Source organism: Thermobia domestica, chromosome 5 (genome assembly GCF_964235325.1).
Source record: "Thermobia domestica chromosome 5, izTheDome1.hap1.1, whole genome shotgun sequence".
In the NCBI taxonomy this organism is placed as follows: domain Eukaryota; kingdom Metazoa; phylum Arthropoda; class Insecta; order Zygentoma; family Lepismatidae; genus Thermobia; species Thermobia domestica.
Genome location: NC_137458.1, coordinates 302,285,947 through 302,302,714, shown reverse-complemented (window position 1 = coordinate 302,302,714; position 16,768 = coordinate 302,285,947). Strand labels below are relative to the sequence as shown.

The 16,768-nt window shown below is 37.3% G+C and overlaps 1 protein-coding gene and 1 non-coding gene across 3 annotated transcripts in view; one reads left to right on the top strand and one right to left on the bottom strand.

Moving 5' to 3' along the window:
• Positions 1 to 1,763: 1,763 nt before the first annotated feature.
• Positions 1,764 to 16,768, top strand: part of ko (Stork-head domain-containing protein knockout) — a 540,883-nt gene continuing 525,878 nt past the window's right edge. For both annotated transcript variants that reach the window (XM_081760382.1, XM_081760381.1), the window contains exon 1: positions 1,764 to 2,187. The gene's annotated coding sequence lies outside the window, so the exon portion shown is untranslated. The remainder of the gene's footprint in view (positions 2,188 to 16,768) is intronic.
• TRNAR-CCG (transfer RNA arginine (anticodon CCG)) lies at positions 9,869 to 9,940 on the bottom strand. Its single transcript has one exon. It is a non-coding gene; the product is annotated as a tRNA-Arg (tRNA).

Here is a 16,768-nt window from a genome sequence, read left to right as displayed (position 1 = left end):
ACATGAGCCACGAGCGGAGAAACACTCAATCAAGGATGATATTGCCATGGTGAAGAAAGTGGGGGCCGTTATCGTTGAAGACAGATCGGCCATGGAAATAGTGATGGCGGAGACTGGACTAAATTACGGAAGTGTGTGGAGGATTATTCATGAGGAACAGCACATGAGTAAAGAGTCTGACTCTTGTACCCATCCATACGGCCCAAGCATCTGTTGTCGCCGTCCACCGGTTAGGCTATGAACTTTTGCCGCATCCATTTTATTCGCCTGATCTTGCGCCAAGTGACTTCTTCCTCTTTCTCGAGATGAAAAAAACACTTCGTGGTCGGCGATTTGTTGACAAAGAAGATGTCATTTTCGAAGTGAAACACTGGTTTTCGAGCGAATCAGAGGACTTCTACAAAGACTTGAAAAAGGTGAAGAAACGCTGGGGAAAATGTGTGACTCTGGAATTACACTACGTGGAGAAGAACGAACTATGACCAATTACACTGAGTATTGTAATATTTTTTTTCATGGTGATAATTAAAACTTTTAGATACCCCCTCTTCAGTGGCGTATTTACGATTTTATTTCGGGGAGGGTTTTGCTAACTTTCGGGGGGGGGCCTTGCCTCAAAATGTGAAAATTCTGGAAGATATTTCATATACTTTACTATAGTAAGATTTCGGGGGGGGGGGCTTAAGCCCGGAAGGCCCCCCCTAAATACGCCACTGCCCTTCTTACGTTGGTACATTTCCCGATAAAACTATAGTTGTTAAACAGGAAAATAATTGCTGAAGCATGAAAATTTGATATTACACTTCCAAGGGCGCCGATTTCTCTGTAACTTTGGGGGGAGGCATTCATAAAACAATACATATAACAATACATATAACAAGTAAAAATAGATATAAAAATACATATTTATAAAAATACAGGGGGGCACATGAGCTTTGGGGGGAGCGGCCCCCCAGGATAGGCGCCCTTGTACACTTCATCTGTACTCTTTCTCTCATAAAAACAATCAACTATTTTATTTCTGAAAATATAGGTAAAAAGTATTTTACAATTACTTATCTTCTTTTCGGGTGCAGAATAATATCCATTCAATATATAGACGTAGGGACTTGTAGTAATGCTAATTAAACAAAAATTTCTGGGTGATCGCCTAACTTCGAGTACGGTTTGAGCCTATGACATCATTTAACGAAAAAATAGAGATAAGATATTTGTTTTTCGTAAAGATCAAAGGTTAGAAGGGGAAAGTAACCTACCAAATAATGGCAGTAAACAGAGAAAATGTGCTTGTTTTTGAAAGTCCCATGGCGACTCTGGAGGGAAATCACAACGGTAAAATAATTAAATAAATAAATTTTATTACTACATACTAGGAAAACTCAAGCTTCATACGGCTTCAGAAATGTATATAAAAGAGGTAAAGATAAGGTAATCTTGCTTATTTTAGGTTAAGTTTTACCGACATGACTTCCTTTAAGAGCCGCCACTGTGAATGTTATTTGTAAAATGGAATTTAAAAAAAAAAAATACTAATCTTGTTTCACAGTTTGTAAACCAAACCATAAAATTGTCTACGAGCAGTTGTAAGAATCATATTTTTTTAAAAAAGGAAGTCGCTGGCCAAGTATCTTTGAATAGAACTGTGAAGAAAGTAATAGGCTTTAGAGGCATACACTTGCAGCTGGCAATCTTGGATTGTGTTGAAGATCGATGCTGGCGCACTCTCTCTTCAGCGTTTGCCGCGGCGTGTGACAACTGACTGTAGGTATGCGGGCTTTCAGTTGCCGCTCGACGTGAGAAGTGGCGGGAGTTCGTAGAGAGTGTCTCAACAGATAACAACAGTGGCTGAAATTTCCGCGCAACAGCAGAACAGGTGCATCTCCTGGATAATATTTAATGTTTTTCTTTTTAAAATTCCTTCATTTGTGAAATCCGTAACATAGAAAATGTGAACAACCACTCTGCTACTCTGTGGGGTAAAAAATTAGTGTTAGTAAACATAAAATAGAAAGATAAATAGAAAGGTTTGTTATCGCCGTGCGCAGTGTTTTTGGATGCGTGTTTAACTGGTGTTAAAAAGTTGTGGATGTGTTTATTATTGTTATACTTACAAACCACAAGCATTTGGAGGAGATATATAATGGATTTCCCATAAATTTGGACGCAAAACATCATCCTCAGTATAAGGTGAGTACTATTAAACATATTTGTAATAGTTCTTTATTTATTTATTTATTTATTTATTTATTTTTTTTAATTTTCAGTTAGGCTGCTGAAATTACATACAAATGACTTCACTTTAATTTAACATATAATATACCTCATTTTGGAAGAACAAATGTTTATTGAAGTCGGTTAATTATGTCGTATAGGTTAAAACAGGATATTAGATGCATATAAGTGGTGATGGAATATTATATAATCAGGAACGCACTGGCACAAATCCCGAGGGATGAGGGAGCATGTCCCCCTCAATCTTGGAACTGGGAGGACTGTCCAACAGTAATTTGATTTTAAATGATTTTATTGAAGGTAAATATGATGATTTGTGGCCGACTGCCATAAAGGAAAGTGAGATGAAATTGATGTCCCCTAGAATATGCCTAAAATCTGCCCGCCTCCCAATGTTGAAGACAACTCTGCCTCCTTGATCCTCCACACCATTGTTTTTCATCTTCATAAATATTTTAAACATCGCTTTAAAAAGGTGGATACGGTCTCCCCTCCCCCAATGTTGAAGACAGATGTGCGCCGGTGCAGGAATGTACCAGAACATCATAAAACTAACCCTAAATAACGTGACAAAATGATAAAATGACTTAGTACAAGATTTGATGAAAATCAAAAATAGGAAAATTAGACCTTTAGGATAGGCTTAATTAAAATGGATGATTAATGCAAGTGAAATATTGGTGGAATGAAAATGTGTGAGGAAACGAAAATTACGAGAAGCACAAGAAACGAAATAACAAGAAAAACGAGGGTCAAAATAAATTACCTGGTGGAAGTAGGCAGGAATTCTTTTATTCAGAGAGCAAAACTAAAAGTGATAATAGGGGCAAATCAAATATGTAAATCCAAATTAGCTAAATTACATTCGAAGAAAAAAGAAGGAAAGGTTTTTAACCAGAAACATCAACTGATCAAAAAGGCTGATGAAGGCATATGGATGGTTGACGTTGTATGAATGTGAAACATGGACTCCAGGAGAAGAGGAAAAACGCACAAAGTAACCCTTCAAAATATGGTGCTATGAATATTGGAAATGGAAGGCAGGGTTGTCTACAAGCGGATTTTAGGTCACAGATTGCGCCTATGATACATTTTGCGGGGACAATTTTTCATTGAAAATAACACAATCGAACTTTAGTTTACACCCTAATGATAGAGCGGGAAAACTTCCGAAATTTAATAAAATTTAAACTACAAAACAAGTTATCTAGATTTGGTCACAACCAACTTCTTCTGTCTGTACTGCTACTTTTATCGGAGTGGGGGGATGCCCAAGAACTTGGGGCAAATGGGCACCACTGATAGTAAAAGAAAATAAATAAGAATATTTCGAAAATAAGAAATAGAATGAAAAAATGGGCCGGCTAGGCTAAAGGAGAGGATGGTGATGAGAAATAATGCAATGGTGGAATGAATAAAGTTGGAGGAAAAGGTAGAATCCCGAGGAAATCCACGAACACGGTGTTTGTCCACCTCAAAGCCCACTTGGCGCAAGAGATAGAATGATTAGATCCATTGTGAGATATAGAGGTATCATCCTATTAGCTATGGAGGGAATGGCAGAAGGAAAAATACAGAGAGGAAGGTCATGATTTACCAAATAATACAAGATGTAGGAAAGAAAAAGAAGATGGAAATGAAAACTCTCGTTCAGGATAGAAGAGGGTGGAAAACGCCGTGAAGCCAATCGAAAGGTTGCACTGACATGAGGAAAAGCAGAAGAGATAGCCCCGAGAAAAGCTTACGGACACAATGTTGTACACTCAAATTTTACATTGCCTGCGAACAAAAGGGACTTTCTCGTACCAGAGAAGAAAGCTCTACCACTAGCTCAACGTACTCCTTTAGAAGATTGTAGGAAAATTCTTGAGATCGGAGCCCTGTTTCTTCCGTGCAACTTCGTTTACGATTAACCTCATGTCAGTTACTAATTCACTTCACTTTTGATCACTAAACACAAATGTCAAAGTACTTTGGCCCTGAATCTCACTGGTTCTGATAAGAAGGCATTAGATTGAGGTGAGACCTCACGAAGGGACAGAGTTCTCAAGAAAACAAAAATAAAACTAGAATCGTTTAATTCATAAATTATATGGGTGTGTGTTGTCGACGTCTCAGCTACGTTTATTATTAGGCTAAGGACGGATGTCAATGGAGAGCTTTTGTGAACGCGGCATCAGGCCGGTAGCCAGCCCAAAATTATAAGGGGGGGGGCTGTAGAAGTTAGGGGGGCCGATCCAACCATATAGTTCACACCATATTATAGTTCATTTGTAAGCCTACTTTGAAAATTTTATGGGAGGCTTGTAAAAATGTAGGGCGGCTCGGCCCCCTAGACACCCTTGGATACGGGTCTGCGCGGCATTGATTGAACCAGGGGGCATCCTCACGTTCGTAAGTGTAAACTCTATTCTCGTTTGCTTTCTAGTGCCTTATATGCTTTTGGTGCGTTTGACCATGGATTAGCTTTCAGACAGGAGTGAATGGAATAACGTTATTTGGAATTTCTATTAGAGTAAATGACAGTTCCCCAATTACTAATGCAGAAACTACATTATAATTTCTTTGCATAATTTTCTAGCATTAATATTTTAATTTGGTTTGATTTAAGGTTAGCGTCCCGTTGATAAACGAGGCTATATGAGACGTGATCCCACAACATAACGTCATATCTGAAGCATGTGAGCTTCTACCGGGAGTCGAACCCAAATCTGCGAAAGTATTAATTGGTTAATGAGACTTCTACGTCCCTTTTTCAGCACCTATACCATACTTTTTTAAAATTATTATTATTATTATTATTATTATTATTATTATTATTATTATTATTATTATTATTATTATTATTATTATTATTATTATTATTATTATTATTTTACCTATACTAATTTGATCGTCGAATTACAAAGACTCTTATGTAATTCTTGTCTAGTTTCGGGACTTGATAGAATGTAGTGTAGTTAACTTCTGCTATATATATAAAATGAAAGTGAAATAGAAATTTTAAGTTATAGATATCTACAAAGCCGACTATGAGTCATTTTGACCGATGAGAAAATAAAATTTTAATCACAGTTTCTCAATTTTCAGAACAGTAAACAGACACTATAGGACAATTTGTGGCAAAAGTGCACTTTATGGAGAACAAGTGATTTTGTCACATTGTTGACATGACGCAAGGTAGGAATAAGTAGGATAGTGTCGAGTTAGTTTAGGGTTAGGAAGTTTGGACCCATTTTGTTAAAATTAATAGAGTGTAATTGTTCATATTGCTATTCATTGTATCAGTTCCTATGAATGTTCTGCATAAAGTGCACTCTTACCCAATTTATATTATAAAGAATAAGGAGAAAGTCAATAATATAATAATAGTACAACAACAATCCCGCGAGACGAGGCAGAATTCTCGTAACGAAATACGAAATGAAATAGCTCTATCACTTTTACAATTTATTTTCGACACAAGACAGGGTTAACTTTTATCTTGAAAGCAACCCTATCCTTCACTCATGGGCTATGCCAGCATTTGGAATTAAAGCATATGGCAATGTACTGTACATAACCGGAGTAAAATTCGTTTTTCAACGTGACCATTCTTTTTAGCTGAGCACAGTACGTTTCCAGAACTTCTTATCAAAATTGCCTATTATATTACAGATAACAATACAAAGTACTGCAATCAGATCTTTTGGAGTAACCTAAAACAAATCATTTGTGCAGTTTTGATTATGACACCAGATTGCATAATATATTTTGCATCAAATAGAGATATACTAAAATTAGTGTCCACGAAAAATAAATAAATAAAATTAAAAATAATAAAACATCGAATTATTGTTGTATTTTCTGATTATATTGGTAAAAGTGTGTCTTTGATACCATGTCATGAAATCTTCGTGCAGTGACGAAATATTAGTGGAACTTCAGAACATAGTGTGTGATGAATTTGGTAAGTGAAAGTGTATATCTGTTCGAATGAATATCACAAAAACGGATAATGATAGTGCTACAGAAGAAAATGATAATACCTCAGAAGATTCTAAACAGTTCTCCTCGGGTAAAGCAGAAGTCGATTCTACCCGGTCTAGGATTGCCATTCGTCCCGGAAAGTCCAGGACCGTCACGGAATCGAGATCTACGTCCCGGCGGCGTCTCGAAAATATTTATCGGGACGTTTAAATGTCGTGGATTTCTGCACAGAGAGGAAGGGAATATTATAGTTTGATTTTTTTCACAGCATTAGATATATAATTATTCTCTTCCAACTACTGGGTATGGCAATTAAAAAAAAAAAAAAAAAAAAAAAAAACGAATACATAAAAACATGGGTTGAATTAAGTTCACGATTGTAACAACTTTGACATTGAACGAACATTCGTTTGATTGGGCCAGGGACATAAAGTATTGCTCAAAGTCATTATTATCTTTAGTACTCTGTTTCAATCTGCACCTTGCTTCTCAATTTTCAATCTGCATCTTGCTTCTCATTTTTTTTTTTAAGATACAACACGAACAGATAAAATGTGTGCAAGGAAACATGATACCTTGAATGAGCTAAAACAGACTCTGAAAGCCACGAAAAATAACATATCTTGAAAATAATAATAATAATAATAATAATAATAATAATAATAATAATAATAATAATAATAATAATAATAATAATAATAATAATAATAATAATAGTAATAATAATAATAATAATAATAATAATAATAAAATTTATTCCAAGAAAACGCCCATTTCAATAACATGGAGAGCTTTCATTTCTCCTTGAGATCCTCCCCCCCCACCTAAAAACTAAAAATATTCAATTTTTGCAATTCTCCTGTGGGTTACTCCCGGAAGGATACTATTATGCCAAATTTCATCATTGTATCCCGACAAAGTACCTAAACATTTTGGGGGTGTAGAAGATGTCCCATATACTCGTAAACAACATGGGAAAGATTTCTCAGTTCTCCATGAAACTTCTCTAAAGTTGGAAATTTTTATTTTTAGTGATTTTGTTAAATAATCCTATAGAAAACGTACAAGCGTAACGAATTCAAGTTTTTATTCCAATTCCAAGTACCTAAAACATGAGATTATAGGTCTATAATAACGCCCAATTTAAATAGCATGGGGATTTTTCATTCTCTCTTTAGACCCTTTAAAGATTAAAAATATTTACTTTTGACAATTTTCCTGTGGGTTAGTCCCGAAAAGCTACAGTCATGCCAAATTTCAATTTTCCATGTTAGCCTGAAGTGCCTGTTACTTAATGTCAGTGAGTTCCTTTTCTTTTATATATAGTTAGGGTACTAACTTTGCTTTGCCTCCTCCCGTCAGCCTTCCTTATTTCCAACATACCGCTTTGAAACCTGCTTGTCATAAAGTCACTGTTATACTGTGAGACTAGTAAGGGTGGATATTGACTCTCAAATTGGGCCTATCAAATCCGGAGATAAAGCCTCAAAATAGGCGGAAAAGCGACTGCTGCTGAGTTGGCAAGTATCGTGCAAGGGCAGTAGGATCAGGAGGTGTTGCCCATGAGACAAACCTAAACTACACAGAACTTTCGTGACAAATACGAGACGAGACAGCAGTCATGAAATTATTAACATCATTCGTCCATTTACTGATGATCTAAACAGAAGAAAACCGACAAATCGGGTTTAAAACTCAGAACATCCGGAATATGGTACTACAGATGTCAACTCGCTCCATATCTACATTTTTTCTTGTTACTGTTAATTCAGCATCACTTACACATGCGCAGCAGTATAAAAGCCTCAAGTGCTCTACATATGCCGTTACATGTGTGAAGTACTAATTGTCGGCGAACCCGAACCGAAAGCAAAAGTGGCCGGAGTTAACAAGGAAGCATCTTTTCACAAAGTGATAATCTGTGAGAATGGCTTGTTAAAAGAGATTTCTAAACGAGATGATTGATTAGCATCAACTGGAGAAAATAACTGCACATTCTTTGTTCGATAATCCAGAGCAAACAATACAACGCAGAGCACAGGTGGATGCATTTTTTTTCAGAAGAAAGAAAAAAATATATAGCAATGTTCGCAAGGTAAAAAGTGATTCCCAGAGACTCCCACGCTGTTGATCTTTTCGTGGGCTTTTCTTGCTTTCTAGAAGGTCACACTTCTTCATCTGACCGAACGTGATAGGATAACGGTGGAAACATGTACAAGAGGAAGACACACGGTACCAGCTTCAAAATGGCAGAAATAGCTTACCTGTTTTTGTCAGAGGTATCAAAAATGTGCTGGGTCAGTCCTCATCCTCAACACACTTCAACCTCACCTTTCAACACGATTTTTAGTGACACAGTAGTAGGGATACCTCTATGGCTTAATTGAACCTGCCTCAGGACCCATGGTCCATCTCGTTCCCTTTCATTGGTAAAAAATTGTCAAATATTAGTACTGTCACGAGGTTGGTTATTGACCTTATTTATTTTCTTTAATGAGTCTTATTATACCTTACATGATTATATGGGCAAGTATGGAGGGATGGTCCTAGGTCATTGACCCTGGGCCAGGCACCATGGGTCCTAAGGCAGGGGCCATTAAACCATAGAGCTATCCCTACTACTGACTGTCGTTAAAATGGATAACTATGGTCTTTAGGTAAGTCACGTAGCTGATTGGTTAGAGCATCTAATTCCTGATGGGGACACAACAATTTAGATCATATGCCCACAGTGGCGGATCTAGCCTGGGGCCTGATCCCACCAATTTTTTGATTGACAAAAATAACTTAAGCTATTATTTATATATTTTGGAAAGTTTGTAGTAAACTCATGCTATACCTAATCTATCATAGTATATTCTGGTTGCTCCCTTCCCCGTTTTTACCTTCTAAATTCCCCATTTAAATTCTAGATATCCGTCATCGTAAGGCAATATTGAAAAGAGGATTATTGAATTAAAAAAGGTAGCTAACTCCATTCTAAAAAGTCAGAAAGAATACTTTTGGGGCCTGACGAATTGACTTCACATCACCCTCCTGAACGTGTGCCATCTGGCCAGCCATAACCGTTTATACTGGTGGGATGTAGTTCTTAGTAAGAAGACAAGCTTATTTTTGTGTCTTTCCGGTTTTGAAGTGGATGACCTCCTTCGCTTTCTGTTGGTCAATAGAGAAACTTTTCAGAAGTAAAGTTTATATTAAAACAAGTAACAGTATCATAGCCAACCTCGGGAATGGGTTTGGTTTGTCACTGTACACAACGTAAAAACCGATGTTTGAATTTTTCAATTTCCCCTCGCCGTCCACTTCCCTATTCAAAAACTTTAGGAAGATGAATGAATATTTTAAGTCTTTAGATTTATCTTGTAGAAAGCCTTTTAGTTCCAATTTCATCTTTGCATTCCAATGGCTGATTAGTATTTTGCATCCTGAGCAGTATACTAAAACGAACATCACTGTAGATGATGTATCAAGTAAGGATGATATCCATAAGTAAAAAATGAAAAATGAAATCTTTAAGTTTAACGTCCCACGGTTATGCCGGTTAGGTTAAAGGAGACGGTGATAATGAGAGATGAGTGAAATGGTGGAATGAAGAAGGTGGGAGGAAACGGGAGAACCCCGAGAAAACCCACGAGCACGGTGTTTGTCCACCACAAAGTCCACATGGCGCGACCTGGGATCGAACCAGGGACCCCAAGCACCGGAGGTGAACGCTCTACCACTGAGCCACCGCGCCCCCCATATATCCATAAGTGGTCCCAATGGGAATATATGGGGAACTGACTTCTAAATTGTTCATATTCTGGGATCAACTAGATGGCTCACCACCATCAATGAAGTTGGGCCAAAATTAATGGTGTTCTATCAAGAAGTTGTTGTGATTTTGTGTCTCCCGGAGGAGTTTGTTTTGATAAATCAAACTACTTACAAGGTAATATACAGCCACGGCTCTTCCAGTACCCTTTCCCCATCCGAGACTATTAGCTTCGAGGACAAAATTCCATTATGCCTATTTTGTAATCGGGTTAAGAGGCCTCATCCCGGCAAAATTAAAATACCGCTAATTTTACAGTAATTATGTGATATCTTCAAATAGATAAAATATAATCGAAATGTGGAACAAGAGCGTCCTAGACAATATTATTTTACATGAGATACCCTTATCACAACTCACTTATCTGCTTTCGATTTCGAGCCATTTAGAAAATTGGCATTTATTTTCGCGTTTCTAGACGGCTGAAAACGGAAAGCTACTAGGTGACTTGTGATAACGTTACCTCACGCAAAATAATATTGTCTAGGGCGCTCTTGTTCCACATTTCAATTATATTTAATCTATTTGATGATATCACATAATTACTGTAAAATTAGCGGTATTTTAATTTCGCCGGGATGAAGACTCTTAACTCGAGCTCGCGCGGACTCAGGTTGCCTAGTCTTAGGGAGACTTGCACTCTATGATAACCCCACTCTAACCCAGACCTACAACTCGCTCAAACTCTGACTCACTCTAGTTCTGTCTCATGCCCATTTACTTTAATTGACTCCGGCTTGCTGCCTGTAATGAGACACCTACTGGCTTGTGCTCGCGCGCGATAGCGTTATTGGGAACCATTGAGCTTGAAGCCGGTCGAATCTAGGAGCCGAGTTCACGAATTGAACTTCTCATAAAGGTCTACAAAACCATTTAACACCATGTGGCTACTAGCCTTTACGATGGTAGTTAATTTTCGTGGTCGCACTTTGTGACTCACTGTCTTTCTTTATTACGCGTGTGGTGGACAACATCGTGTTCGTGGATTTTCTCGGGCTACTCTCGTTTCCTCCCGCATTCTCATTGCACCATTTTTTCCATAATCATTCACTTGCCCAAATCACCCATCTCCTTTAGCCTAACTGGCCTACTTGTATGACGTTAAATTTACAGATATCATTTTATTACTGCGTTAAAATTAGGGTGTTTAGTAGTGGCCAACCGTAAGCACGCATATCGGTAATAAAGCGTGGCACGCGTACAATGAGAAGCGTAGGCGGAAGAGGATACGTTCTGGAATAGCACATTAAAGACCGCGCTTAAAAAATGTCATGTAGTGTACTAAGGATTGGCCATCCTGGAATAGCATTTGGAGGAACAGTCAATACCTTGGAAACGTTACATACGTTCTGTAGTGAACATATCAATACTATTTGTAACGCTTAGATTAAACAAGAAAATTAACTTCCGTGTTTTAATAACTGATTTTACATCTGCTGGGGTAATAGTATTTTGTATGCAGTAGGAGCTAATTTTATCAGGGAGTTCGAAGTTTCCTTTTCGGCCCTTGTTTATACAGAATACAGTGTAAATGGTAGCTAAGTGGAGCGTGTCAATGAAGGTGTTAAGAATGGCCAGCGGGTGAAGGGGGGAGAGCAGTAAAGGGGAAAAGCCAGGAAGAAGCAAGCGTTTTTTTAAAACTTTTTTTTTTTATATATATATACATATAAACATAACCTGGAGAAGAGGACACTGGCTGGACACATCTGCCTTGTGCGAGCATTCAACCGAGAATTCCGCTCTCCTGCTTGATTGACTATTAAAAGCTCTTATCAACAACAAAATTTTCATCATGAGGCTGTGCGTTTCCTGCTCGTCTCCCTGCCTTCTCCACCCCGTTCGTTGACTGTGTTCGTTTGCAAATAAGTGGCTATGGAAGATAACACTACATGCCTACAGGGCATCTGGGTTGCAAGTCAAAACACATGCTATATTTTCATCGTAATAATATCCATAACCCAAAAGATATTTGGAAACTGTCCATATTTGTTTAAAAGATCAGACATTCATTCAACCACTTCTAGTCTAATGACCTTAAGAGGCCATATCACGGCGAAATTAAAATACTGCTAATTTTACAGTAATTATGTGATATCTTCAAATAGATAAAAATATAATCGAAAAGTGGAACAAGAGCTCGCTAGACAATATGATTTTACATGAGATACCCTTATCACGACTTACTTATCTGCTTTCGGTTTCCAGCCATTCAGAAAATCGGCATTTATTTTCGCGTTTTTAAATGGTTAGAAACGGAAAGCTACTAGGTGACTCATGATAATGGTACCTTATGCAAAATAATATTGTCTAGGGCGCTCTTGTTTCACATTTCAATTATCTTTTTTCTATTTGAAGATATCAGATAATTACTGTAAAATTAGCGGTATTTTTATTTCGTCGTGATATGGCCTCTTAAAAGATGCTGTCACATTAAAAAGAAACCAGTGGTTGTTGTTTACCTTCCCTTTTCGTAATTCAGTCTTTGTGCCCTCACAGCAAATCGAACTGCTATAAGGGGACACGGTGGCGCAGTGATAGAACTGGCGCGAGGAATTCTTGGTTCGACCCCAGGACATGTAAGTTTGTGGCGGACATCGTGTATTTTAGGGGTTTAGCAGGGTTTTACTGTTTTCTCCGACATTCCTATTCCACTAATTATTTTATAGTCACTCACTTTTATTAACCATTCGTTTTATTTAGTCTAAAAGGCATAAAAGTGGGACGTTAAAAGAAAATTTTCAAATTCGTTCCATTTTCGAACTGCTATATATTTTATAATATACAGTTTTTCAAAGAAGACCAGAAAGTTTAAGGTATTTTGGATTACGCGCAAACAATTGTGAAGTATTTGATGTCCTTAATAAATCTGACAGTAGGACCAAACAACTTGGCATAACTTCCCTTTCTTGTGAGCCTGAGCTCCGTGCGCAGGACGAAGAAAAATTTATAAATTTTGTTTCGTTAAAACGTTAATTTAAGTTTATTTTTAACTCATTGATTGGTTGGAGCTCAATGTTTGTTTTCAGTACAGGCAGGGGTAAAAGTGAGGGGAAATGCGGGAAGACGCCATCCCCCCACTTCGAAAAAATATGTACGGCGTCCCCCTGGTTCCTAAAAATTTACAATGGGCAAAGATAGGCAGGGGGACGGCGTGACATCATGCCGCTACCTATCGTCCCTCTACCTTTTCAGATTCACGTTTAGCCTTGAGTACAAGCCTATGTGAAACAGGATGTATTGTTTAAAATCAAATCAAATTCATTACTAAACTTTGTATCCGAGGCAGTTACCACTACAGAGGTTCAAACTCAGGACCTCAAGCACCGTTATTCAGGATATTTATTCGTATTCGTGTTGAACATGATACTCCAAATCACATATTTAAATGGAACGAGAAATTAGTATTTTAAATGTATCATCATCACCTCAGATTGAATCTGTGGTTAACATGGACCAAAGACACGGATGATAACACTAGCGCAAGGAGGGAGCATGAAGTCGGAGGGTTTCCAAAAGAGATCCTATGAAGTAGACCGACGACATTTCTGGAGAACGAGGGACTTACTGATAGAGCATGTTTCAATATGAAAAGTTAGAAGTGACGGTCTTCAATATACAAGTCATGAATTCGAATCCCAGTAGTTACAAATGATAATAGTATGTGTTGGCGGTGTGCATACATTTATTCTCAATTCATCACCCTAATAATATCATTATGATTGATTAGTACTTATAATTCCAATTAGAGTCATATAACTTGAACTAAACTAGATATAGCTCTATTGTGACAATATTGGTTGCGCGTACCATAGCACTTTTGGTTCCTAGTGACAACTATGGTTTGATTCTGCGTTAACATTAAGGTACACCAGCAAGTTCACTTCAGATCCTGTCTGGGGAGAAGGGAAGACCCCAAATTCAGGGGAAGTGGGAAATTGCACCTATACTTGAAGCCTCAAACAACGCCACTAAGGGCAACGGTGGCTCAGTAGTAGAGCGTTCACTTCTGGTGCATGGGGTCCTTGGTTTGATCCCAGCTCGCGCCAAGTGAACTTTGTGGCGGCGGGGTTCTCCCGTTTTCTCCCACTTTCTTCATTCCACCATTTCATGCATTTCTTATCATCACCGTCTTCTTTAGCCTAGCCGGCATAATTATGGGACGTAAAACTGAACGGTTTCATTTCATTTCATTTCAACGCGACTGAGATACACGCATGACATAGCCCTCCCCTCTTTAGTACTGGAAGGAACGTTAACCTCTTAACCCGTCATTTAATCAATCATCCAACATCCAAAATAGGCATTCATTCATTTTCATTTAATTGTTCATTCGCCTATCTTAATTTCGAATTAAGTGCTCTAACCGCCTACTTAATCTATTTTTCTGATGGGGACATGCATAATATCTTGCCGAGTAATGCCGAAAGGACATTAGTTCGATTCGGGCCAAGGTAAACGCCTATTACATATCCTTATCCAGTAATGATACATCTTTTAACAATTTGGAGGATAATGTAATTGTGTAACATAACTAGCGTGTTATTACAACACTGTAATAACAACAATCATAAAGTTTAAATTACTGAAATACGGTAATTAACAGGGTAGGAAATTCTAGATGATTATTCTGTATATAATTATACTATTTTGTATTTGACTTCAATAAGTTATTTGTTTTAAGCACGTAAGTTACAAGGTTAAAATGGAAGTTATTATGATGAACCTATCTGCCTCCAGCAGTGAAAGTGAAAAAGCAAAATAAATCATGGACTTTTTTTTAAAAAAAGCCAATAACTAATAGTGTGTGTGTGGGGGGGGGAGGAAACACATACAATTCTTCACCGGATTTTCTTATAAGGAAGTTGTTCGTTATCTGATTCTTGGGACAGACAGTACAGTAAGTATATTGTAGGATTGACATCTTTTGGTAAGAGGCCCCCAATGGCTTAGTGGTAGAGCGTTCACCTCTGGTGCATGGGGTCCTGGGTTCGAATCCAGCTCGCGCCAAGTGTACTTTGTGGTCAACAAACACCGCGTGCGTGGATTTTCTCGGAATTCTCCCGTTTCGTCCCACTTTCTTCATTCCACCATTTCTCATCACCACCTTCTTCTTTAATCTAGCCGGCATAATCATGGGACGTAAAACTTAAAGATTTCATTTTTTATTTTACCTTTTGGTAAGATTAAAACGTGACATACTTACCGAACATGTGTAGATCGCCAATTTCCATAACGAAATTTGTACATGGACCAGTTAATTTAGAATTATATATATCCGTAGAATCAGCTTGTTGATAGGGTTAATTGATCAGAAGTCCTGAACCATTGACTAAAATAACATAAAATAAATAACGGGATTGCCGATCTCCTGCCAACACGAATAATTTTAGTGATACAACAAGAGATATTTCGATACACATTGTGGGTCGAAATTTTAAAAAAAAAAAAAAAAAAAAAAAAAAAAAAAAAAAAAAAAAAAAACACGTCAATAAGAATTTCTGTCTCATATTCCGGAAGTGTTTTTGGATGATTTAGCGTCTCACTATGTAATGGCTATTAGGCGTAATTCGGGACATTGAAAATTTTCTTATAATTCGGGATATCCTGCCTAATTTAGCACAGATGGCATCCCTGATATACTAGGCCAATATCTTGCATATATAATATATTATTATTATTATTGCTCCAACTTGCCCATGCTTGTTTTAACCAATATGACAACAAAGTAACGAACTTTAGCTTGGTGGACATAAAGATTAAAAAAAAAAAAAACGTCGACTGTTTTCTTTTAAATGGAACTTTAAATGAAAAATAGAACTTCGACGATTATTTTCTTATAAATGGAACTTTAAATGAAATTAAATAACTTGGATGATTATTTTCTTTTAAATGGAACTTTGAATGAAATGAAATAAAAATGACGATTATTTTCTTTTAAATGGAACTTTATACGAAATGAAATAAAAAAAATCGTCGACTGCTTTATTTTAAATGGAACTTTAAATGAAACGAAATAAAAAAAATCGACGACTGTTTTCTTTTAAATGGAACTTTAAATGAAATGAATTTTTAAAAAAAATCGACAACTACTTTCTTTTAAATGCAACTTTAAATGAAATGTAATAAAGTATCTAGTTTAACTTCCCAAGATTACGCACCAAAGATAAGGGAGACGATGACGTTGGTAAGGAACGAAATAGTGGAAAGGAAGAAAAGGGGAAAACCCTGAGAAACGCAAAACACACGTTGTTTGTTCACCACAAATTCCACTTTGGCTGGGATCGAACAAGAGCCCACATTGTCCAGAGGTGATCGCTCTACCACTGAGCCAACGTGTGTGCAAATGGATTACATTATTTCGAAAATATTATTATAAAGTATTGACTGGTCCAGGAACTTTTGAATGATCCTGAGTGCTTGGAACTTTTGAATACTCTTGAATACGTTACCATCCCTATTTGTGTATGTATTTTGTAACTTGAAAACATAATGATGATACCCAAAATGTAATATGGAAATCAGAGATCCCCTCTCCTCTGGATTCATATGTGTCCTGTTTTTGCCAGTTAAAATTCCGGTCACTTTACCGATGTTGTGGAATGAAGTTAGTGGAATAAAGTAGTAGCAAACTTATGGCCATGGAATTCGCCATGTGCTGACACTTCCCCCAACGTAAAACACCGACTGGTCGGCCTGTCCCATGAGGAATTCGTTCAATGATGACTGTGTTATAATTGCAGTTAGAATTCT